A 26,799-nucleotide genomic window follows, 5' to 3' on the forward strand; every position below is an offset into this window, starting at 1 on the left:
ATCATTGGTTTTACCATATCATGTACTCGAAAACGGGAAACAAATTCCAAGTGCGGTGAAACTGCAAAAAAAAAGTGCAATCCCACAAATGTTTTTTTTTTTTTGTTTTTTTTTACCATGTTCACCAAACCTAGAATTGACCTGCATGGTTTACCGAATGGATTAATTCTTTTTATATTGATAGATTGGGCAATTGTGAACGCAACAATACCAAATTTTTTTGTTGTTTTGTTTTTTTTTTTGCTTTATTTTGAATGGAGTGATTTAAACTTTTATATTTTTTTAAAATATTTTTAAAAGCATTTTTTTTTACTTTTCACATGCTTAAATAGTTTCCATGGGAGACTGTAAGCTGCAATAATCTGATCGCCTCTGCTACACACAGGTGATGATCAGATCGTCTTTGTGTAGCAGAAATTCCCACTTGCTATGAGCGCCGACCGCTGGGTGGCACTCATAGCAATCCAGCAATGACAACCACAGGGGTCTCGTGCAGACCTTGAGTTGTCATGCCATCCCACCGATGAACTGCGATTATGTGACACAGGCACCGATGGGCGGGGTTTGGTGACGCGCTTCTGGCGCGATCACTTTAAATTACGCTGTCAGAAATTGAGAGCTGCATTTAATGGGTTAATAGCCGTAGGTGGATCACGATTCCACCAGCAGCTTTTAGGGGCACATGTCAGCTGTTCAAAACAAACAAAGTACGCCTGTACCGGAGCCGCAGCGTGAAGACAAGAAGAGGAAGTCATCGTAAGAAGATGAGAGGTGCTGGACCGGACCGCAACACCCATCGGACGGGACCGCCCCTGGGTGAGTATAATCTAACCTCTTTTTCTCATCTTTCAGGTTACATCGGGGGCTTATCTATAGAATTCCAGAATGCTGTAGATAAGCCCCTGATGCCGGTTGGCTTAGCTCCCCTTCGATTTTGGGGTGACAGGTTCCCTTTAAGATTCTGTCTCTCACAGATGAAGTGAACCTACAATAAAAACTACAGACCTCTCCATTCTTTGTTGGTGGGAAAACTATAAATTGGCAGTGTATCAAATACTTATTTCCCCCTCTGTATATGGTATTGCTACAATATTAAAAACAAATACTTTATTCAATCAATAAACATTTGAAACATTAAAAAATAATAATTTCTGTCATTTTTTAATAATTTAAATTTATTATTGAACTCCTAGCTGCCACAAAAAGGCACTTTTCAAAGCTTTTGCACCCTTTTTATTAGCTTAAAAGCTTTGATGTTTTTGATTTCCTCCGCTAAGCAGTCACAGACACAGCGAATGCATTGTCATTGAGGGCGAGTCCAATAAGAAAGTTTCAGTGGTTCTTTTATCCTTTTTTCTTATTTCTAATAGATAAATTGTAAAATACAAAAAAAAAATATTCTGAATTCAAGTCAAAATGTCAAGTTTAAAAGCCTTCACCGTGCTCTCTGGAGTTTTATCGTCATGTTGAATTTTTACAATCGATTTGAAAAAAAAAAAGATAAAGATTAAACATTAAAATAAGTAAAGAAAAAGAAAACATGTTCAATTTAAGGACAAAGATAGAAGCTTTCATGTATCAATTTGTCAAGCAAGAATCCACTTTATGTTCGCCTTGTTGTATTTTGTAGTTGGGAACTGTAGATAGATTAATTCTTCTAAGTGACTTTTGGAAGTTTTTGTTTTCTCTAGAGAATTAATGCAGGGCATCTAGTGTGCCGCTTCGACTTACAGACTCTCTGATGTTGGAATAGAACATTCATATATTCTATTTCATCAGCCACCGTGGTGAGGAATGCTCCACTTGTTTCCACAAAGTCAAACTACAGAAGCAGACTTAACATTTTTACATTTAGGTGCAAAACATTTGCTATAAACTTTTCACTTGATTAGTTTAGTTGAGTTGAAAACTTAAGCCTTCAGCAAATTCACAAATAAAAGAACCCTTCGAGCAAAACCCATACATTTGGCAGAGGAGAGGGTGTTTAAAATGGTTTCCCCTCCCAAAATTATGAAACTTTTGGATTTTAGCAATAAGCTACTCTGTCAAGACTAAATGAGGCAGCTCTCTCTCCCTCTCTCCCAGCGGAAACTTCCAGCATCTGAATTTTATCATAGTAATAAAGAAGCGTTTCATATTTTTTAAACATATTTTTACATATAATTCTTGCTCACCATCAATATTCTTGCACCTTAATTACATCCCTCCCCCATCATAATAAGAATTTGGGCAGTGCAAATCTCCAGTCTGACAACAAGTTGACTACATGCACTACTGTGTAGACAGGAAGTCAGTCTCTGACTTCCTGCAAACTATGGGATGACATTATCGCCAACAACAAATCCCTGTTGACAGCTCCCATCTACACCCAACTACGCCCTTCCTTTTCTCATATGTCCTCCAATGGAGCTAAAGATATAGGTTAAGACTTATAAAACTGTCTAAAAAAGCAGACATAACTGGAAATGGAGTCTTCATCAGCAGAATCAGTGCTCAATACACTATGGGTGCCAGCTGTGTTATACAGATTGCTCCTGTCTAGAACAGCAGTGACCGGAGCTAACTCCGATTGCTGCTTAAATGCCCTTGTCAATCCATGATAGCAGCATGATCCACGTGGGACATCTGTTCAGGCGATATTCGCCAATGTCATCATTGTAAGACCCCCACAAAAGACTCCCAATAGACTCCCAAGAAGTTCAGCCTGAGGCTAGGCCTGATAGGGGATGGGTCATTTCACTGTATGCTGCAATCCAATGTCAAATCAAATGATTAACAGGTTCAAGTCAACTAGGGTGCCTAAAAAAATGAAAAATAAAAGGTTTTCCAAATAAAAAAAATAAATGTAAGATGATTAAACATTTATGGTAAACAGCATAAATCAAATAAAAAAATGTGAACAATAGAATTGTCATTTTTTAGTTATCCCACCTCACCCAAAAAAATACAATAAAAAGCATTAATTATTGTATGCACTCCAAAATCATATCATACAGGAAACAAGCCCACACACAGATCCATTAATGAAAAAACAAAAGTGTTATGGGTCTTATAAAATGGTGACACAAACCATTTTTTTAACCTCTAAAATAAAAAAATAGAAAAAGATACAAGTTGGTTAACGCTGTAGTCGCACTGATCTCAAGAGCCTTGTTTTCACTAAATTCCGTAAAAAGAAAACCTGGTAAACAATGCCTGCCATTTATTTTTAACAAGTCACCTAATATGAATTTTTTTCTGTTTTTTATTACATTACTTGATAAAGTGAATGCTGTCATTCAAAAGTACAATTTGTCCTGCAAAACCCATGTCCTCGTATGCAGGGACGGCTCCAGGTTTTGTGGGCCCTGGGTTAAAGATTCTCAGTCGGTCCCTTTAACTCTTACCATGACTCATTATGCACAGATATGGCAGAGAAATATAGGTATAGTATAATGCCAAAGATTTCAGTATAATGGGCCCCATATATTAGTCCATATAGAATAACTAGATGGTGGCCCGATTCTAACGCATCGGGTATTCTAGAATATGCATGTCCACGTAGTATATCGCCCAGCGACGTAGTATACAGCACAGAGCTACGTAGTATATTGCCCAGTCACGTAGTATATTGCCCAGCAATGTAGTATATTGCCCAGTCACGTAGTATAATGCCCAGTCACGTAGTATATTGCCCAGTCACGTAGTATATTGCCCAGCCACGTAGTATATTGCCGAGCCACATAGTATATTGCCCAGCCACGTAGTATATTGCCCAGTCACGTACTATATTGCCCAGCTATGTAGTATATTGCCCAGTCACGTAGTATATTGCCCAGTCACGTAGTATATTGCCCAGTCACGTAGTATATTGCACAGCAACGTAGTATATTGCCCAGTCACGTACTATATTGCCCAGCTATGTAGTATATTGCCCAGTCACGTAGTATATTGCCCAGTCACATAGTATATTGCACAGCCACGTAGTATATTGCCCAGCCACGTAGTATATTGCACAGCCCATGAAGTATATTGCCCAGTCACATAGTATATTGCCCAGCCACATAGTATATTGCCCAGCCATGTAGTATATTGCCCAGCCACGTAGTATATTGCCCAGCGACGTAGTATATTGCCCAGCTACGTAGTATATTGCCCAGTCACGTAGTATATTGCCCAGTCACGTACTATATTGCCCAGCTACGTAGTATATTGCCCAGTCACGTAGTATATTGCACAGCCCATGTAGCATATTGCCCAGTCACGTAGTATATTGCACAGCCCACGTAGTATATTGCCCAGCTACGTAGTATATTGCACAGCCCACGTAGTATATTGCCCAGTCACGTAGTATATTGCACAGCCCACGTAGTATATTGCCAAGTCACGTAGTATATTGCACAGCCCACGTAGTATATTGCCCAGCCACGTAGTATATTGCCCAGCCACGTGGTATATTCCCCAGCGATGTAGTATATTGCCCAGCCACGTAGTATATTGCCCAGCGACGCAGTATGCAGCACAGAGCATATTGCCCAGTTACGTAGTATATTGCCCAGTGACATAGTATATTGCCCAGTCACATAGTATATTGCCCAGCCACGTAGTATATTGCCCAGTTACATAGTATATTGCCCAGTGACGTAGTATACAGCACAGAGCCACGTAGTATATTGCCCAGCTACGTAGTATATTGCCCAGCCACATATGTCACAGGTTAAAAAATAAAAAATAAACATACTCACCTTCTGATCCAAGGGCCCCTTGTAATTCTGTCGCCTGTTCGCCAGCTTCCGGTCCCAGGGTGTGAAGACGTCGTGGTCACATGACCGTGACGTCATGGCAGGTCCTTTTCGCACAGGTGCGCAGGACCTGTGATAATGTCGTGGTCACATGACCGTGTCGTCATGGCAGGTCCTTTTCGCACAGGTGCACAAGACCTGTGATAACGTCGCGGTCACATGACCGTGATGTCATGGAAGGTCCTTGTCGCATACCATCTCTAGCACCGGAGCGTCACGAGGAGCGGGAATGGTGCCAGAGGGACTAATCGGACTGTGGCCGTCGCTGATTGGTCGCAGCAGCCATGACAGGCAGCTGGTGAGACCAATCAGCGACTTGGATTCCATGACAGACAGAGGCCGCGACCAATGAATATCTGTGACAGATAGACAGACAGACGGAAGTGACCCTTAGACAATTATATAAAAGATAGCCCCATATATTTCTCCATACAGTATAATAGGCCCCATATGTTGCTCCGTCTAATATATAAAGCTGAATGTATGTGTGTATGTATATATGTCCGGGATTGGCATCTGCACCGTCGCAGCTACAGCTACAAAATTTTGCACAGTCACACGTCTGGACCCCGAGAGCGTCATAGGCTAAGTTGTGAGGCGAAATTTTAACCCCGCACGTTCCAATTCACCAAACAATTTGCCCCTATCTACATAATGGGGAAAAAGTGAAAGGAAAAGTGTTGGAGGCAAATTGACAGCTGCCAGATGTGAACAAGGGGAACTTAAAGAGTGAAAGCGATAACGCCAAAGAGTATATACCGTACAGATGCTAAGGTGGGGCCCCGACATGGGATACTCACCACACACGGGGATATGAACACACACACACACAAAATGCACCACACACTACCACGTGCTTGAACACATATACCACTCACATATATACTCAGCACACATTTCACCACACATAGGCTACGTTCACACTAGCGTTGGGCTAGTGTGCGTCGCGCTAGCGTCGGGCGACGCAGCGGCGACGCACGCGTCATGCGCCCCTATGTTTAACATGGGGGACGCATGCGTTTTTGCTTGTTGCGTTTTCCGACACGTGCGTCTTTTTTGACGCTAGCGTCGGACCAAGAAAACGCAACAAGTTGCATTTGTCTTGCATCCGATTTTCGTCAAAAAACGACGCACGCGTCGAAAAACGCAGCATTTTTGCGTGCGTTTGCACGCGTTTTTCGGTGCGTTGTGCGTCGCGTCGCCGACGCAGCGGCGCACAGCGCTAGTGTGAACGTAGCCATACACCAACCTCGCCACATAAAAGTCGAAACACAAAGGTCACCGCTCAAAACTCTCCACGCGCAAAATTCGCCACATGCAAAACTCGCCACACGTGCAAATCTTGCCACACGTGCAAAACTCACCTTATGGAAAACTCGCCACACGCAAAACTTGCACACGCGGAAAAATCGCCACATGCAAAAAAGTTGCAACACATGCAAAAGTTGCCTCACACAAAACTTGCACATACTCAAAACGCACCACACATAAAAACTCGCCACGCGCAAAACTCACCATGCGCAAAACATGCTGCACACAACTTGCTACACTAAACTGTCACATGCAACTCGACACACAAAAAGTTGCTACACGCATGTCGCCACACAAAACTCATCTCACAAAAGTTGCTACATGCATGTCGCCACACGCAACTCAACACACACAACTTGACACATGAAACTCGCCCTAAAACACACACAAGTCTGGTATTATCGTTCAAAAATAAAAATCTGATTAATAAGCAGACAAACTACAAGAGCAACAAATGTACCATATAGGAAATACGGCAGCTGTCAGTCACATGACCTGTCTATTATGTGTATGTGTGAGCTAATAAATCCCCAGCCAACAGGAAGCCCTCCCCCTGGCAGTATATATCAGGCTGCCAATTTAGCTTACAAATATTGAGGTAAAAATACTGACCAAATAACGTGTGAACGAGGTCTAATACAGGAGGAAATGACATACAGGTATATACTATATACAGGAGATGACATACAGGTATATACTATACTGTATATAGGAGGAGATGACATACAGGTATATACTATATACAGAAGAGATGACATACAGGTATATGCTATATACAGGAGGAGATGACACATAAGGATATACTATTTACAGGGGAGATGACGTACAGGTATATACTATATACAGGAGATGACATACAGGTGTGTACTATATATAAGGGAGATGACAAACATGTACATACTGAGGGGAAAATGAGAGGTGTGAGGTGAAAATGAGGGGTGTTAGGTGAAAATGAAAAGGTGTGAGTGCAAAATGAGAGAAGTGAGGGAAAATAGTGGAGTGATCGGAAAATGACAGATGTGAGGTCGAAATGACAAGTGTTAGGGGGGAATGAGAGGAGTGAGGGGGAAAATGAGAGGTGTAAAGGAGAAAATGAGAGATGTGAGGGGGAAAATGAGAGGCGTGATGGGAAAATAAGAGAAGTGAGGTGCTATAACTAACCACAGATATTTACTGTGCCCAGGCAACGCCGGGCTCTTCAGCTAGTATAGTATAATTGTCCCTCAATATTGCTACACACAGTATAATGTTCCCATATATTGCTCCATACAGTATAATGGCCCGATATATTGTTCCATATAATATAATGGGCCCTCTTTATTGCTACATGCAGAATAATGGCCCCATATATTGTTCTATACAGTATATTGGCCCCCTATGTTGCTCTATATAGTATAATTGGCCCTCTATATTGCCACATACTGTATAATGTTCCCATATATTGCTCAATACAATGTAATGTCACCACATAGTGCTCCATACAGTATAATAGCAGCCTATAGTGCACCATACAGTATAATGGCCCGCTATTTTGCTCCATATAATATAATGGGCCCTCTATATTGTTCCATACAGAATAATGGACCCCATATATTGCTACATTCATAAATAATTTTATAATCAAATAATCCAGTCTCCCGGCTCCCCGCTGCTCCGGTCTCCGCTACTCTAGTCTCCTCAGCATCTTCTGACTCTCTGCACAGAGGGCACACCATAGTGATATCATCATGCCCTCTGCGCTGAGATGTCACAGAGATTCAGAAAATGCTGGAGAAGACCGGAGCAGAAGGGAAAGGGGAGATGTCAGTATTGGAAGAACTTTAAGGTGCAGTGCAGGGGAGGTTGCCATTGCTTGCTTCGGGCACCCTGACTTATGGGCCTCATAGCGTGCCGGTATCCCAGATGGCAAGTGGGCCCCTGCCTTTCCAGGGCCCTGGCACTTGCCAGGGTGGGCCGGTTGGTGACTTCAGCCCTGCTCGTATGGCTAAGCCGTTAGTAAAAAAAAGTTTTCATCCCTCCCTCCCCGACAATCGAACTGATCTAGCAATCTCAGAAGTTGACAGCATCTGGGAGAGAGGGGTGAAAACAAAAGCATACGCCCCTATGTAATCCTCCGAAGAAATGCCCAATTGCACTTTCAGTAGGGATTTCACATACTGTGCTTTAAGACCTCCTTCACACATGTATTCAGTGATGGTTCGCACATGTCAGGACCATGTGTCTGTGTGAAAAACCCACATACGTGTCAGATTTTGATGCATACCAAGGACAAAATGTGCACTGCATACTGATGACACAAGGATCACATCTGTGTGTCATCAACATGACACGTACAGGCGCCTGGGAAAAAGCCATACACTTCATGCTGTTCACAGGCGCCGGCTGCTGAACACAGCTCTCATCATTTATATGAGAAAACACGACACTCTGTATGGAGTAGTTGTAGGTGCACAAGTAGGACGTCCAGCCCGTAGTATCCAATAGTCAAAATAAACTTGGCACTCAAAGCTTTGAAATTATAATTTTGTGTTCATTTATTTTGCATCCAGACAAAAGGAGTGGTATGTCCACGTAGTGCGACCGTATGTCGCCAAGGATATAAGCTGTGTGTCGGGTTTGAGTAATGGCGCTTCTCTTCTCCGCGTGCTATGTCGCTGGGGGTATGCGCATACCGCTCCTTTGTGCAATGGACCCTATTAATCCAGGCACCATAAAATATCCTCTGAGTCACTATATTTTTAGGGATATCTGCAATACTGAACCAGTATATTCTGATGAAGGCCCAATGGTGGGCCGAAAACGTTTAAACCATACATTGTCTGGATGCAAAATAAATGAACACAAAATTATAATTTCAAAGCTTTGAGTGCCAAGTTTATTTTGACTACAGCTTTCATCATTGTCGCCTGGTCTTCCTGTGATCAATGCGACAATGATGTGAGCTGTATTCAGCAGCAGCAGCTGTAAAATGAACAACTAATTTTAAAAAAATCGTGCGGACTCCTATGTAATTTTGATAATCAGCAGAAGGAAAGCCATTTCTGTAGCTGCTGAGTGCTGATGTTGGTCACCCGTAAACTAACCAGTAAAGGCTAAGCAAACAGCTATAAGCTGTTGTCAATAGCCTGGGAACCTGTTGGGAAATTGTCCCCTTTCCCAGATTAGTAACATCAGCCACCAGCTGTGGGCTTTCCCTCTGCTGGTTTGCAAAATTATGTGGGAGACCACTCCATTTTTTAATGTAATTCTTCATTTTACACATGATGCCTACAGTGGGTGTTGAATACAACTCCCATCATTGTCGCCTGGTTGCGCTGATCACAGGAAGAGAACTGTCTTTAGCAGCCGGGACGTGGAAATAGCTTAGGCTACTTTCACACTAGCGTCGGAATCTCCCCGTCGCAATGCGTCGGGCAGAGATTCCGACGCTAGCGTTTAACGCACTGCACAACGGAGGCAGCGGATGCATTTCTCCGGCGCATCCGCTGCCCCATTGTGAGGTGCGGGGAGGTGGGGGCGGAGTTCCGGCCGTGCATGCGCGGTCGGAAAAAGCGGTCCGTCAGGAGCAAAAAACGTTACATGTACGCCGGATGCGACGTGTGGCAATCTGTCGCAATGCGTCGTCAATACAAGTCTATGGGGAAAAAACGCATCCTGCAAGCACTTTTGCAGGATGCGTTTTTTCTGCAAAATGACGCATTGTGACGGATTGCAGTTAACGCTAGTGTGAAAGTAGCCGTACCACTTTTCCCAGGAGCTGGTACATGTCGCACATGCACACGGATGTGATACACGGACACATGGACCCGTACTGCAAACAGATACATGGATGTCAAATGGATGTCACGTACGTACATACAACTGGCACATGGCATGGGCCAACGATCTCACCAGTCCAGGAATGACCAGGACATGTGAAGGAGGCCTAAAAGAAACAAATATCTCTGCAAAGGAGCAAAGTAGCTAAAAAAGGAAAAGAGCTATAGAATCAGAGTAGCTCAGAGATTTTTATAAAGTAGTCAACTTATTTTTGGGGTAATTCACAGGTCTTCTTAAAAGGTAACTTTGCTGATTTAGAGAACAGTTCAGTTAATTAATTTGTGTGCCAAATATTTCACCAAAAAAAAAAGAATGGATTGATGTTTACTGAAAAAGTGACAATATAGTCTCTTTGAAGTATGTCCTGCTTACAAATTCATTGAATTGTATTGTTTTAATAATCATGAGAGAGATCAGATCGGAGGAAGAACACCTATTCAAATGTGATGCCTGACACAAGTCTTGGTGTCCTGTCAAGAAATTAAGGTCCATTTGAAAAAGACTTGTTGCCAGGCAACACATCCTCGGAAATTGATGTGTGCAATAAACAAATGAGTCACACCTTCCATGAATAAGTATTGCTACTCTTTACAACAACAGAAGAGACGTTCCTGTCTTCTTTGTAATTTTCTGCTGTCATGTTACGTTACATGAACAGTATAGTTGGCAGACAGAGAGCTATAAAATGATATCGAAACCCACTGACATTTAAGTGCCTATAAATGTAACAGACTATCAGCTTATAAAAGAATCAAGTGGTGCACATTTGTGGTGGCTCTTTTTACTGCTCTGAAAATGTTTCTTAATAATTCTGCTATCTTCCGTAGATTTCGACTAATGTGTATTCTTTATCAGTACTTAAAGAGATTCACTTCATAGAAAATAGTTGAAAAAGGACAATGTGATAATAAAATGCTCTAGAAGTGATATAAATGTTTTTTCTCTATTAAAAATAGTTAGTCACGATATTTACATTCATATCCATCGGATTCACATACCATAGAAGAGAAGCAGGACAAAGGCACAGCTGTATGACCTCGGGTTGATGAAGCTGCACATATGCCAGGGATTGCGGGTGCCACTTCCAAAGAAAAAAGAATCTTTATGTCCATAGAAAAGAAAGCGGATTGGCACATACCGTCCCGTGCAACAAAATCCTTTATTGTGGCTTCATCATACCAACAGCAGGCAGATAAAACAGGTCATAACCTATTGAAGTGCAATGTAAGCATGAAATGATGATCATCTGTATTTGCTCCACTGTTTTATCTGCTTGCTGTTGGTATGATGATGCCACAATAAAAGGATTTTGTTGCACGGGACGCTATGTGCCAATCCGCTTTCTTTTCTATGGACATATCCATAGGTTACCCCTGAAGAAGCTAGCTGCCTGGCAGTACAGACGTATTGCCAGGCAGCTAGCTTCTTCAGGGGTAATCTTATGGAAGTTACTGATATTATGTTTATCACATTTCTGTGTTTAATTCTTTCATATTTTTAGACTTATAATCTGTAGAAAGGCATTGCCTTACTGCTCCTACTCCCCACAACAAGTTAAACCTGCTTCTGGTGTACATATCACTGTGCCAAGATTCTCATCTAATGTTATCCACTGCTTTTTGTTAGACAGTTCCTCTTCATCAGCTTTCTGCCGGCATTGTAGGCACTGGGACTTCCTGTCTCTTTACTTTCCAGCATGCTTTCAACATCACTTCTTGTAATCCACCTAGTTTTTGTGTTAATAATGCCAGTTATGGACATAAGAAGAAAAAGTATATGAGCCTTATATTTCCAATTTTATTTTGAATCCACTCATGACATTTTATTAAAAACTACTGATTGTGACAAACTGAACTTACATTCTTCTAAAAATATTTTTTTTTTTGTTTAGGGATCACTTTCTACATTCTGAGTTATTATCCCTTTATTTAATAAATCTGATCAGAGCTAATTCTTTTATTAGATTTGAGCAAAAAGATTTGCGTTGCCCTGGTCTGGCATCCTTTCTGGTCCACCGTGGCATCTACACCAGGAGGGCAGATTTCACTTCTGAGCGGCATTGTAAAGGAGTGGAGAAGCTGCCCAAACTGCGACTGAAGATCTTATGATTATATAATGCATTCCCATCATCTTAATGTTGTTTTATCTATTTTGTGACCTGCATTAGTGGGTTATCTGCTGCCAGGGTTATCTTTTGGGGCCAGTCCAGTTTTGAGAAGTGAATAGACCTACGGTCTTGCTGCTCGCAGACCTGCATTAAAGGACGTGTTTGTATGTCCAGAAAGGGACACCATATCGGATAACATGTTCTGAAGGAAACCAGGATTAAGTGGAAGCAGGATTCCTTATCTCAGGCAAGGAAGCCTAAAGCAAGGGATAAGCTGAAAGAAGATTTCCTTATCTTAGGCAAGCAGGTCTTAAGCAAATGTTTATCTATACTACTAGAGGAGCTAGAATGTCTCCAGGCCTTCTCCTATGGTGAACTAAAGATGCAATGGCACACCAAGGGGTATGCGGCTGTCATCAAATGCGCTTGGGGAATAGTAGACAGGAGTCGTAGCGACGCACCTCAACCAGTAAGGTTTATGCAAATCTACTGGGGGTAGAGACTAGCTGTGAGCGGCCATGGTAACACACCCATGTGGTCCTAACAGGGGAATATGGAGGTTCTCATAATAGTTTGCTGAACTTGTATAATATGTAATGGAAGTAATGTACCACCATGTGTAACTGTAAAGTTAGGGTCTCTGGATTATGCAGAACTATTCATAAAGTATTGTGCCTACTACCTGATTATATATATAAACTTCATTCTCACCCCCGAATGGGGGGTCTTTTTTGTCCTTTCTCATTCTTGGGTCCTCTACCAGAGGCCTGGGAGTTTGAGGGTTCTGCGCCGGATCTTAGTTGTCCCCAGTACTTGTGCTTTTCTGGACAGAGAGTTCAGATGTTGCTTCTGGGATCTGTTGTAGCCATTTTCCCAACTTAGGGGTCACTGCTCCAAGTGCTCTTAACACCACTGGAATCACTGTTGTCTTCAGCTTCCACATCTTCTCCAGTTCTCCTTTGAGGCCCAGGTATTTCTCCAGTTTCTCATATTCCTTCTGATGTTGCTGTCACTTGGCACTGCCACATCTATTATCATTGCTGTCTTCTGATCCTTGCCTACTGTCACAATGTCTGGTTGATTAGCCAACACGTGCTTATCCATCTGGATCTTGAAGTCCCACAGGATTTTAGTCCTTTCATTCTCCACCACTTTCTCTGGGGTTTCCCACCTGGACTTAGGGGGACTTATCCCATATGCTGTGCAGATATTCCTGTATACAATTCCTGCCACTTGGTTGTCGGATTCGGTATACACTGTTCCTGCGTGCATTTTGCATCCTGCCACTATGTGTTGGATGGTTTCAGAGGTTTCTTTGCATAGTCTGCACCTTGGGTCTTGTCTTGTGTGGTAGATTCCTGCTTCTATGGATTTCGTTCTTAGTGCTCGCTTTTGTGCCGCTTAGATTAGTGTCTCTGTGCTGTCTCGGAGTCCAGCTTTCTCCAGCCATTGGTAGAATTTCTCAATGTCCGCCACCTCCATTATCTTTCGATGGTACATCCAATGTAGCAGCTTGTTTTGCCATGGTGCTTCATGTTCCTGTTCTTCCTACCAGATCTGTTGTTGCTGCCTTAGGCTTTCTCTCAGCATCTCATCTTTTGGTGCTATTTTTCTGATGTATTTCTGGATACTCCTTGTTTCATCCGTGATGGTAGTTTGTATGCTTATAAAGCTTCAACCACCTTCCTTTCTGTTGGTATACAATCTTTGGGTGCTAGACTTAGGATGGAGACCTCCAAGTATTGTGAGGAGCTTTCATGTCTTCACATCTGCAGCTTCCATCTCTTCTTTTATTCTTCCTATTGAGCTGGCTCTTCAGGACCTGTCTCAACCTTTCATGCTATTTGGATGTTGCTGTTTTCCTTGCCTCCTCATCATGGTTACCATATCCCTGTGGGATGGCGAAGTACTTGTAGCATGTCTGTACATCTGCTATTTGCCCTGCTGGTAATTCCACTTTATCAGTCTTGACTACCTTGCCTCTTTTTATTGCCATTCTGCCGCACTTCTCCAGTCTCCGATGTCTTCTTTGCTGTAGATCTTTGTCTGGTGGATCAGTGAATTGATGTCTCGTTCGTTTTTCGCATACAGTTTGATGTCATCCATGTAGAGGAGGTGGCTGATGATGCTTAGACTCTTGAACTTGTATCCATAGCCAGACTCTGTAATTATTTGACTGAGGGGGTTCAAGCTTATGCAGAACAGCAATGGGGAAAGTGCATAACCTTGGTATATGCCGCATTTGATGGTCATTTGTGCTAGTTGTCTTGAATTGACATCTAATGTTGTTCTCCATTGCCCCATTGAGTTTCTGAGGAAGGTTCTTAATTTCTTGTTGACATTGTACAGAGCCAAGCATTCACAGATCCATGTGTGTGGCATTGAGTCATAGACTTTCCTGTAGTCAATCCAGGCTGTGCTGAGATTGGTCTGTCTGGATCTTGAGTCTTGAGTGACTGCTCTATCTGCTAGGAGATGGTGCTTAGAGCATCTGGTGTTGGTCCCAATGCCGTTCTAAGCTGGATTCATGTACTGGTTCATATGATTCTGTAGCTTGGTGACTATGATGCCTTACAAGAGTTTCCATGTTGTTGTAAGGCAGGTTATTGGGCGGTAGTTGGAAGGAACTGTTCCTTTGTGAGGATCCTTCATGATCAGCACTGTTCTTCCTTGTGTTAGCCAAGCTGGGTGGCCTGCTTCTAGCAGTTGGTTCATCTGCTTTGCCATGTTTTCATGTACCGCTGTTAATTTCTTTAGCCAGTAGGTGTGGATCTTGTCTGGGCCAGGTGCTGTCAAGCTCTTCATGTTCTTGACCCGCTGCTGGATGTCTGCTTCTGTAATGGTGACTCGTTCTTGCTCTAGGTGGTTTCTGTGTTTCAGTCTCAGATCTTGCCGCCACATTGCACTGGTGTTGTGTGTTTTATCCTTCTCCCATGTGTTCCTCCAGTATTGTTCAGTCTCTGCTAGTGGTGGAGTTGCTGCCTTTGTGCTGTTACTCCAAGGTTGGGAGTACATCTTGGATGGTTCTTTGGAGTACAGGGCATTTATCCTCTTGGCCTTAGCGTCTCTAGTGTATCCCCCTAGTCTTGCAGTGAGTGCTGTGAGCCTTTGTTTAGCAATGTCTTGGGCTTCAGTTGGGGTCAGGCCTTTGTACTTGTCCAGCTTGGTCTTATTCTTGATCTTTACACCCTTCTGTATTTCTGTTAGTTGACTGACTTCCCTTCATGTCACCTTGATCTTGGTCTCCGGTCTTCTTTTCCAAGGAGGGCACGTACTTCTCTTCTTCTTGCTCGTTGTAGAGCCAAGCATTTCCATGATTGCTGAGGCAGTAGCATAGATCAGTTTATTAGATTGAGTTGGTAGGTATTGATGCAAGTGCTCTATTGGCAGCTTCTAGCATACTGTCTGGTGGTGTTTCTTTGCTGAGCCTCGGCAGTCAATCTCTGGTATTGATGGTATTTAGTTTATCTAAGATCTTCTGTTTCAGATCAGCTGCAGTGCTCTCTAGTTGCAGGATTGGATCAGGGTTTTCAGGGGGTTTCACATGTTGTTGTTGCAGGTCTTCATGTGGGGTGGATGTGCAGTGCAGTTGATCCATCTCAAGTTGTGATAATTGCTTTTTCCTTATGACATTGAAACGTTGGGTGACGAGTTGTTTCTCAGTCAGTGGACATGAAGGTCTTCTATTAATCCAGAGTTTCCTTATACGCTTCATATATCCTCTCTCAATTGGTCTGCTGTTATAATAGCATAAAGTTGAAACTAGATGTTTAAATACACTATATAAAAAGACACATCTGCATGTTTTTCTCAATTTCTGACATGAAATCAGAATAAACTTTTCCCGTTTTAGGTCAATTAGGATTTCCATAATTATTAATAATTGCCAAATGCCAGAATATTGCTAGAAAGAGAATGTTTTAAGGCATTTTTATTACTTCCCGCAAAGTTAAAAGTTTACATACAATTCATTAGTATTTGGTACCATTACCCTTAAACTGAATGACTTGGTATTTGGTACCATTACACTTAAACTGAATGACTTGGGTCAAACGTTTGGGATTTCCTTCCACAATCTTCTCACAATAGTTGGTCGGAATTTGGGCCCATTCCTCCTGACAAAACAGGTGTAACTGATCCAGGATTGTAGGTCGCCTTGCTCGCTCCGGCCTTTTCAGCCTTTTCCATAAATTTTCAATAGGATTGAAATCATGACTTTGTGATGGAGTAGCAATGGAGTATTGGACTGGACATCAGACCAGGGCAGCATGAATCTTTTTACTCAGCTTTGTCTTTTGTATGCTTTTTCTTAGTAATTGCTGAAGAGTTAAGGTACCGTTACACTAAACGACTTACCAACGATCACGACCATCGATACGACCACGATCGTTGGTAAGTCGTTGTGTGGTCGCTGGGGAACTGTCACACAGACAGCTCTCTCCAGCGACCAACAATCAGGGGAACGACTTCGGCATCGTTGAAACTGTCTTCAACGATGCCGAAGTCCCCGGGTAACCAGGGTAAATATCGGGTTACTAAGCGCAGGGCCACGCTTAGTAACCCGATATTTACCCTGGTTACCATTGTAAAATAAAAAATAAAAAACACTACATACTCACATTCCGGTGTCTGTCACGTCCCCCGCCGTCAGCTTCCCGCACTGACTGTGTCAGCGCCGGCCGTATACCATATTAAAAACTGCACCCCTCAAACTGCTCACAACCACTTTCAAGAAGTTTATTAACCTTATAGATGCTTCACAGGAATTAAAGCAACATAAAAATGTTGCTTTAGCCCCAATTTTTCATTTTCACTAGGAAAACAGGAAAAAAAGAATCATGAAATGTGTTTTTAAACTTCTCCTGAGTACACCGACACTCCATATGTGGTAGAAAACTACTCGGAAGGGAAGGAGCACCATTGGACTTTTGGAGCAAATGGCATGTTGCACTTGAAGAGCCCATGATGTGCCTAAACAGTGGAACCCCCCCAATAGTAACCCATTTTAGAAACTACACCCCTCAAGGAACTTACCTAGAGCTGTGGTGAGCACCTTGAACCACAGGAGGTTCACAGAATTTTATAACTTTGAGGCGTGAAAATGAAAAATTAATTTTTTCCCCGAAAAAATGTTGCTTTAGTCACAATTTTTTCTTTCTCACAAGGATAATAGCAGAAAAAATGGTAGATAAAGTTTGCTGTGCAATTTCTCCAGAATACACTAATACCCCATATGTTGTGGAAAACTACTGTTTGGGTGCAAGGCAGTGCTTGGAAGGAAAGGGGCACCATTCGACTTTTGGAGTGTAAAAATCACTGGAATAGATAGCAGATGACATATAGATCAGAGTTTGTTAGGTCACCCAGCCATACCTGACTGTCATCCCTTTGATTGAAAGCACCAGAATTTAATTTCACCATTTAATGATCTGCAAATCGCAAAGGTTCATATATACTTTTGCCACTCATAAAAGTTTGATATTGGATAATTTTCGTAATTTAAAAGTAAAAACTTGTACAAAAATGTGGCAAATTCTGTAGGGTTCACAAACTTTTATGCACCATTGTATATAGATATTATTTGCGTTGGTGTTGCTGTCTGTTTTCGTATTATTTTTCTCATCGTACACAATGAACCACACACATATTGACTTTTCCAATTGTTTAAGGGAAAATAGGTTCGAAGAGTGGAGTACATTTTCCATTTGTTCCATTTTCGTGAATCCATCTTTTTCTTTGTTTTATGTGACGTGTGGCTGGTTATAGCTTTCGGGTTGAGAAGTTTCTTGATGAAACAGCTCTATGTCACTTGCTTTTGATTCAAATGAATGCGCTGAAATTAAATTAAGAAAATAGTGTGGAATTGGATTAGTATAAAACCATTGTCTGGAATGTTTAAATACCATTAAAATTCGTGGAATTGTTTTCGCGCCAGGCTCGGCAAGTTTTTACTGGGCTAAAAAGAACAAGTGATAAGAAAATTGAATTTAATATTTTATGAGAGAAAATCAATTACAATTCTTTTTTTGAGTCACTTTTTGTTAGGATGTATAGTTGTAGAAGCTTGGGGAAAATTAACTAAATGATTTCCTTTTGAACACAGTATAAACATTAGCGACACTTTACATTCGCGGAGCATAAAAGGGAAATTAAAGTGAATGTTGATTGTGGAAGCGCTGATTCTTTATTATGGATGGAAATATATCCAGTGGATTAAAAAGGAACTGGTGGCGACACTTGAGAACATGGAGACATCTTAATTGACTATGCTAGACACGGGAGACATCTTTTACCGAGGAGTTTAGCTATCAAGGGGTCAGTGTTGTATACGGGCAGAGTTCGCCTATTAAACAATTGTCAAAGGGCTTGTAAAGGACTGAATGAATGAGTTTAATGGCTCACAATTACTGTTGGTTTGTTTTAGAGACCTATAAATGTTTACTTCCTTACCTTTTATATTGGCTAAACATATCCTGATATGGGCGGCGTGAGATTACTAGCTTTGAAAATGAACATAATTTTGTGATTCTCTGTCGGAAAATGTTGATGCTAGTGATGTGAATTGTGTAACGCTGGTGGGTGTGGACCCACTCCGCCGTGGTCCGGGGTTACCCTGCAGGGGCGTGACTATGCAACTACCTGGTTTTCACTGGAGCCTCTGGTGGTGAGGATAGGCTTGACCACAGGTAGTCACCAGGTGTCACTCCAGGCCAGTCCCCAGACCTGCAGCAGCTGCCCAGAAAGTAAGAGTCACAAATACGCAGTACAGGAGGGCAGAGATGTGATCAGATGGTCTGAGGTCAGGGCAGCCGGTCCAAGACATGGGCAGGCAGCACAAGATCAAAAGATATATCCAAGGTCAGGAGCAGAAAGATCAGGCAGGATGGAACAACTGGGTCGGTAACCAGAAGCGAATTACAGAAGCAAGATTAAACGTGGCATCCGAGTGCGATTCAATATTTGACAGAATAGAGAAGGTAGAGAAATGTTTTTTTTCTCCCTATGTCAGCGAAAAACTGATGCTCCTCTGATCAGAATAATCAGATAGTTTTTCTCAGATGTGGAACCCTACTCTTACGGAGTGATCCACCGTTGTAGAATTGTCATATGGGTTTATCCACAAGATTTTAGGTTGTCCTCTTTCTCGCAGACTCTAGCATAAGTAAATCTTTTACATAGACATAAAGCAAAAAATGATACTCTATCTGAATGCAGCCATTAATAAATACTGTTTTTGTATCCATCTAATTCTAATGAAAAAATAGCTAGAGACCTATGGAAAATGCAAAGTTTACATTGTCAATCCCTTTTTGTTTGTTATTTTTTTTTAGTAATATTAAAGGGTTTATCCAGGACCATTTTTTGTTTACTGTGGGCCTAAAAACTGGCTACCTACCTACCTGTAATACCGGGCACCGATCTCTGCCACAAGAAAGCTTTTACAGAATGCTTCTGCTGGCGATTCAATGACTTCTGCTGATGTCATGTCCATAAAGTAGCGGCTTCTCTTCTGCTCGGTTCTGTTCATGGGACATGACTGCTGACATCATGGTGATTTACAGTCGGCTTCCCGCTGCCTAGCTGTGGGGAGCCAGCTGTCAATGACCATGATGTTGGCAGTCATGCCCCATGGACAGAGGAGCCTGGAAGAAGAAGAGCTGCTCTGTTGACATTGTCAGCAGGAGCGGTCGGTGACTGCTCTGTGCCGGTGCCAGGTAGAACCCACAGGTAGATTGTAAGTACCTCCCTGTTACTTTTTAGGCTTATAGTAAAAAGCATTACTGTATAAAACCTTTAATATTTATTTACATATTTATTCATTCATTTACACATTCATTTACATATTTGTACAGTCATTTATTCATATTTATGTATTATTTATTGGATACTTTGGTTAATTTACTATCTAGGACCTTTTTGCATTGCACAAAATCTTTTTGTACTTTGTCACTTTATAAGATATGCTGTATTTCCTATGCTAGAGGGTTTGCTGCCTTATGTGGTGAAACAGGAGGTGTTTTGAACTTGACACTTATCATGGTCGTTTTTGGGGGGTCTGTTATTTAGTCTAACTCTGGAATCACACCAGCGTATGGCATCCGATGCAAGAGCATTGGAAGCAATTTTTCTAATCACCCACGGCTCCTGCTCTGCTGCGAGCGTGAGCTGAGTATCATGCTACTGCGTTCCCATCCTCTCACATGAGAGAATCGCATCACAGGTGTGGATGAGACGGAAAAAGTAATTTCTCGATCTCTGCCATGGCCTGACTCGGCATATATCGGACTGCACTCGAGTGACATCTGAGTGCAGTCCGATGTCTCATAAGCACCTATATTGTGACTTTTGGCATTTACATGCCAGTCCCAGCCAGCTACACCAATATTGGCGTGGCAAGGCCAGGACATTAGCAAGATGGGGTGTGGTCACGTCCACCCATCAAATTCATCATAAGTTATGCCAGTTGGCATTCATTTATGGCAGGGGTGGGGAATCTTTTTTTTAGTGAAGGGCCATTTGGATATTTATACAATTCTTTGAGGGCCCCCAAAGTACATCCTGACTCTGACACTGGTGTCAGGATGTAATCTTTCATTGCATGCCCTTCAGTGTTCAGTAGTGAACACTTGCGTGTGTGTGTGTGTGTGTGTGCTCACAGAGGAAGAAGAAATTAATGAGCTTATGGCAATCAAAATACAGTTCCTTGCCCAAAAATGCGGCCCCTGAGAATCTTTTTGAGGGCCTGATAAAAGGTCTTCGAGGACCGTAAATGGCCCTGGGGCCTGAGGTTCCCCACCCCTGATTTATGGTGATGGTGCATGATAAATACCAGATGCTTAATGAATCAGGTCAGTGGCCTCCAGAGAGCGCTTCATTAAGTGTGCTACACCAGCCTTCATGTATCACCCTATCCAGGGGTGGATTAAGGGTAGCCAGGGCTCCAGGCTGTTCAGACACTGTGGGCCCCCCGGTCATGTAACGGAGTCATGTGATGGGGTCATGCGACGGGGTCATCATATACCTGAACCAGATTATTCCAGAAGAATAGTTGCTGTGTGAAACTATAACCTGTCAAACATCCATTGATCGAGTCAATTTACCCTTCAGTTCAGTATAAAGTATACAGTGTATAGTGTCAGTGTATAGGTAACACTGACTCACCAGTGACGTCTCTAGGTGAAGTCCTTCATCTTTCATCCAGCACAAGCCCCCCCACACCACTGGGCCCTGGGCTACCGCCCAGATTGACCCCATTGTAATCCACCCCTGACCCTATCGGTGGCTAATTCATCAATACTGTAGTTTTGTTCGCCAGTTTTGATGCAGATTACACTGGAGTAATTCATGCAGAAGGTGTAAACCTCTTAATAAGTTTGTTGCTTCTTTCAGCTGCCATGATCCAGAGACCGAAATGTATTCCAGTTATAGAGGAAAACTATAATTTGTGCCAATTTTTTGGCATAAATTATATGGAATTTGTCCATGCCGTGTTAAGTCATGTCCCTCCTGATAATCTTCACCAACTTTCCAAAAACTTAGCAAAGTTAGCATAAAAATGTAAGAAAGCTTCAAAAAATTTGCACAGCTACATGATTGATGAATCTACCCTATATAAGGGGTAAGGTTTCTACTTGTGGAAAGTGACATACCAGGCCTGACATGCCAGTATGAGTAGAGGTAAATGCCTTGCATACTCTTATGGGAAATTAAATTTGCAAATTCGCCAGAGAGGATGAGGACTTGAACTCTAGTGCCAATAGCTTTGTTTTTCTAATCCTAAACAACCCCTCTGAAGAAATTTTCTAAGATGTGGCTTTGTTCACACAATCGCTGCCATTATTGTTTGATGGTCAGGGCAGATTTACATGCCCAGGTTTTCTATCCAGCAGAAAACCAATATTAGATCACCAAGATACGGAGCATATACACCGCCACAAAAAAGGTTTTTAGAATAAAATTATATTCTTTAATTAAACAGCTAAAAACAGCAGTAATTAAATTATTCATATACAAACAGAGCTATTCGAATAAGGCCACAGATGCCAAGATGTAAGGTTGCTACAGATAAGACAAAAAACATGGGTATAAATAATATATAATGATGAGTAATATCCCCAATCAAGGTTTCAGATTCAACTAAAGGGCCTAGTGCATCAAAGATATAAGGATGACCAAATCCTAAGTGTCAAGGAGGGAGATAACATTATAATATTCTGGAGGCTTCTCCCTATTCTTCGGTCAGTGACCTATCATAGAAAACTCCCTACTTAAAGCACTCAGGGGCCATATGTATTATGAACGGTCTTACCCATGTTAGTGTCCATCTGCAGCCACGTGCCCCGATGCGCGTTTCAAAATGGCTTCCTCGGGGGGCCAAGATGATCCAGCAGAAAACCAAGCCTGAAGGAAACTTGACTGATCCCTTAGACAAGATTGAAGGTGGAAAAAAAAAACAGTCCATGATGGATCATACCAGATTATAATGGATGTTACAAAAATATAACACCAGCCAAAATAGAAACAATTCAGAAATAGCGCCACTCTTGTCTATGAGCTGAGTCTGGTTTTGCAGCTAACCCTTGTTCGATTACTTTTTTTGTAATACCAGATGCTGCCCATAGGATAGCATGGTGCTGTTTATGGACAAAAACATGTAGAAATAGAACCTTTTGAATTCCACTTTTTGGACTATACTGTTCCTATTCTTTGTCGTACCAAAGATCTATCCTTTATTAGTAATCCTCTTGGCTCCACATGTCCCAAAATAAGTGGCACAAGACGGTCAGGTTTGAAGAAGAAAAAATTACTTTGTGATATTCTGTCAGGAGATGTTTCTGTTATATGTCTATATGGGGCCACCCAATGGCTGAGGTGTGAATTGTAGCCTGTGATGTTTTTTTACCTGGCATATCATTCACTGTATTGTACTGTGAGTAGGGATGAGCGGACTCGTGGACGTTCAGGTCCATCAGGTTCGACCCAATTTGTGACCAAAGTTTGGTTTGGGTACCAAGACTCCACCCAAACTTGAACCCGAATGCCATGGATGTCAATACTGACCCAAACTTTGGTGCTCTAAAAGGGCTGTAAGACTTTCATAGTAAGGGTTAGGGGTCTCTCTCTGTTGTTCCGGAACGCTCAGCACTAAAACAGACTTCCGGGAGAAGTCCGTATTCGGAGTTCAGCACCGGTCCGAACTCAGAACTTTACAGTTCGGGTTTGCTCATCTCTAATTGTGAGAAACTAGAGACCTTGGTGAAATTTGCAGATGTGTACTTCTGGGCACATCCGTGCCAGTACATTTTAGAAAATATTTTACGTATCAAGCCTTTAAGTTGAAAGAATTCCATCAATGAAAAGTAGCAACACATGGCGGCTTCTATCATAAACCTCGAAACGAAGAGAATTACATTCTTCATAAGCAAAGTACCAAGAGAAAAGCATATAATGAACAGTTATTATGGGAGAGCAGATTTATGGAAGATACATCTGAAGGACATATAAGATAAATGAGGAACCAGAGGATTATGTTCGAGAAACAAATAATATGCTGTTCCCCCAAGGATAAATGTTTGATAAGACTAATATTTGTATGTGTATAAAGCCGGCCATATGAAAAGAAAAAAAATTCTTAGATTCCGCTTGCGAGACACATCAGAACAAGCTTCTTGCATAATAAACAGACTTAATGGGAATAAGCATGTAGTCTGGTGCTTAACTGAAGGCATTAAATAAACATATTTTGTTCCGAGCAAACATAGGATTAAAGATTAAAACACAGCGGAAAGTATTAAAGCATTATGTGTGACAAATCCTAAGGGCAACTGTAATGTCTAGTTAGTGGCTTCAAAAGTATTTATTTATCTATGCTTCGGTTAGCACCAATAATGACTAAATGACTAAGTGGATAGTGGATAATATAAAAATTACTCTTAAAGGGGTTTCTTGAAATAAATTCATGAACTATTGTTAGGAAACAGCTTACCTTAAAAAATGAGTCATCTGAAAATTGCCTATTGTTTAATTCAGTTTAGTTTTAATTTTGGCAATGTGTTTTTTTCCATATCATAATCTAGAAAAAAAAATGCAATTTTGAAATCTTGCAATTTTCAAACTGGCCACTGGGGTTTTTATCAACTACTTCCTGTTGCTTTAGGAAACAACACATGTACAAGCTACAAAAGCCACAATGAACCTTGACCCTGTCTTTTTGTATTGAATCATCTAGTACAGGAGGAGGAGCAGGGTCAGCTGGGACATCCTCTATTGTGATTAGTGGACCCTGTGTTATCATCTGTGAATAGAGATATTGACTGTCATTGCAATCCTGCCTCTGATGATAATGAGATTTCTGAAATGTCGCCTGGATAGAACAGGAAGTATGAGTCTAATATAGCCCCAGTGGCTTACGTGAAAATTGCAAGATTACTATCTTGTGTATTTTTCTTTTTATAAAGATTGTGTTTTGAAAAAAACATTGCCAAAGCATAGAAAACACATGTAACACAAAAATCAGATTTAAATAAAAAGGTATTTTTGATCATACATTCATATTAAAGGGGTTGTTTTGTATATATAACTTATTTTTAATACCATAGTAGAGAATTCAGAATTAATCAAAGGGTTCCCTTATTTGTGACCACCATTAATTAACTAGAGCAGTGCTTCCCAAACTCCAGTCCTCACGGACCCCAACAAGTCATGTTTTCAGGATTTCCTTAGTATTGCACAGGTGATGGAAGTATCAGGAGTTCTTTCACTTATGCAGCACTATGGAAATCCTGAAAACGTGACCTGTTGGGGTTCGTGAGGACTGGAGTTTGGGAAATACTGAAGTAGAGTGACTCTAGAGACTGTAGCACACCAACAAATTATTAACTGATTGTATATGCTGAATACAGAATCAAGCTGTCAATCACTATATGTAGGCTGAGGAAGCTGCGCTTAAAGGTTTTTTCTATGAATGGCCAGGGAAGCAGGACTCACAGGCATTCTCTATCTGGTGGAGGAGGAAGCTGGACTCACAGAATTTCTCTATCTGGTGGAGGGGAAGCAGGACTTTATCTGTCAGAGAAAGCCTCTGAGTCCTGCTTCCTTCTCCAACAGATAGAGACAGCCTGTGAGTTCAGCTTCCTTCTCCACTAGATAGAGAAAGCCTGTGAGTCCAGCTTCCTCCCCCACCAGATAGAGAAAGCCTGTTAGTCCAGCTTCCTTCTCAACCAGATAGAGAAAGCCTGTGAGTCCAGCTTCCTTCTCCACTAGATAGAGAAAGCCTGTGAGTCCAGCTTCCTTCTCCACTAGATAGAGAAAGCCTGTGAGTCCAGCTTCCTTCCCCAACAGATTGAGATAGCCTGTGAGTCCAGCTTCCTTCTCCACTAGATAGAGAAAGCTTGTGAGTCCAGCTTCCTTCTCCACCAGATAGAGAAAGCCTGTGAGTCCAGCTTCCTTCTCCACCAGATAGAGAAAGCCTGTGAGTCCAGCTTCCTTCTCCACTAGATAGAGAAAGCCTGTGAGTCCAGCTTCCTTCTCCACCAGATAGAGAAAGCCTGTGAGTCCAGCTTCCTTCTCCACCAGATAGAGAAAGCCTGTGAATCCAGCTTCCTTCTTCACTAGATAGAGAAAGCCTGTGAGTCCAGCTTCCTTCTCCACAAGATAGAGAAAGCCTGTGAGTCCAGCTTCCTTCTCCACCAGATAGAGAAAGCCTGTGAGTCCAGCTTCCTTCTCCACCAGATAGAGAAAGCCTCTGAGTCCTGCTTCCCCTCCACCAGATAGAGAAAGCCTCTGAGTCTTGCTTCCCCTCCACCAGATAGAGAAAAACTGTGAATCTTGCTACTTTCTCCAACAGATAGAGAATGCCTGTGAGTCCTGTGTTCCTCTCTGTCTGTTGGGCAAGGAAGCAGGACTCACAGGATTTCTCTTTCTGATGAAGGAAACAGGACTCACAGTTTTTCTTTATCTGTTGCATACAGAAGTAGGGCTCACAGGCTTTCTCTATCTGGAGGAGGGGAAGCAGGACTTTATTTGTTAGAGAAAGCCTTTGAGTCCTGCTTCCTTCTCCAACAGATAGCGAAAACCTAAAAGTCTTGGGTTCCTCTCTATCTATCGGGCAGGGAAGCAGGACTCACAGGTTTTCTCTACCTGGTGGAGGGGGAAGCAGGACTCACAGGCTTTCTCTACCTGGTGGAGGGGGAAGCAGGACTCACAGGCTTTCTCTACCTGGTGGAGGGGAAAGCAGGACTCACAGGCTTTCTCTACCTGGTGGAGGGGGAAGAAGGACTAACAAGGTTTCTCTATGGGTGGGTGGGGAAACAGGAAAATTATATGTTATTAAAATCAGCTTTTTATGTTAAACTTATTTTCTGAAAAGAAAAGCTTTGTTTAATTTTCATATCACTATCACCATCACTATGCCTAATACTAGACTCCCACTTCCTATTCTTCAACTGTACAAACATTTTTTTTTTAAATTCCCTTTCAACAACTTTTTAAATGAAAATACTGAATAAAATGATGGAAAAATATACATCCCTGAACTCAGGATCACCTCCTCTATTCCATGTTGCTCCTAGATAGTAAACCTAACGTATGCATTTCACACCCAAACGATTTATTTGTGCATGTAGCTTTTTCAAAAATGAGTCCAGCAATATCTTTACATGACTTGACCGATCCTCTGTTTCTGAGAAATTAGCATTTAAATTGATATGCAAATGAAGCTGAAGAGCTATGGTAGATCTGAAGCCTTTGTCACTCCAGCTCTATTCCCCGCTTAGCACTGCC

The 26,799-nt window shown here is 41.9% G+C and overlaps 1 protein-coding gene across 2 annotated transcripts in view; it reads left to right on the forward strand.

Moving 5' to 3' along the window:
* Nucleotides 1-26,799, forward strand: part of PLXDC2 (plexin domain containing 2) — a 635,896-nt gene that overhangs the window by 456,023 nt on the left and 153,074 nt on the right. The window lies entirely within an intron of this gene.

Source organism: Ranitomeya imitator, chromosome 6, assembly GCF_032444005.1.
Source record: "Ranitomeya imitator isolate aRanImi1 chromosome 6, aRanImi1.pri, whole genome shotgun sequence".
Taxonomy (NCBI): Eukaryota; Metazoa; Chordata; class Amphibia; order Anura; family Dendrobatidae; genus Ranitomeya; species Ranitomeya imitator.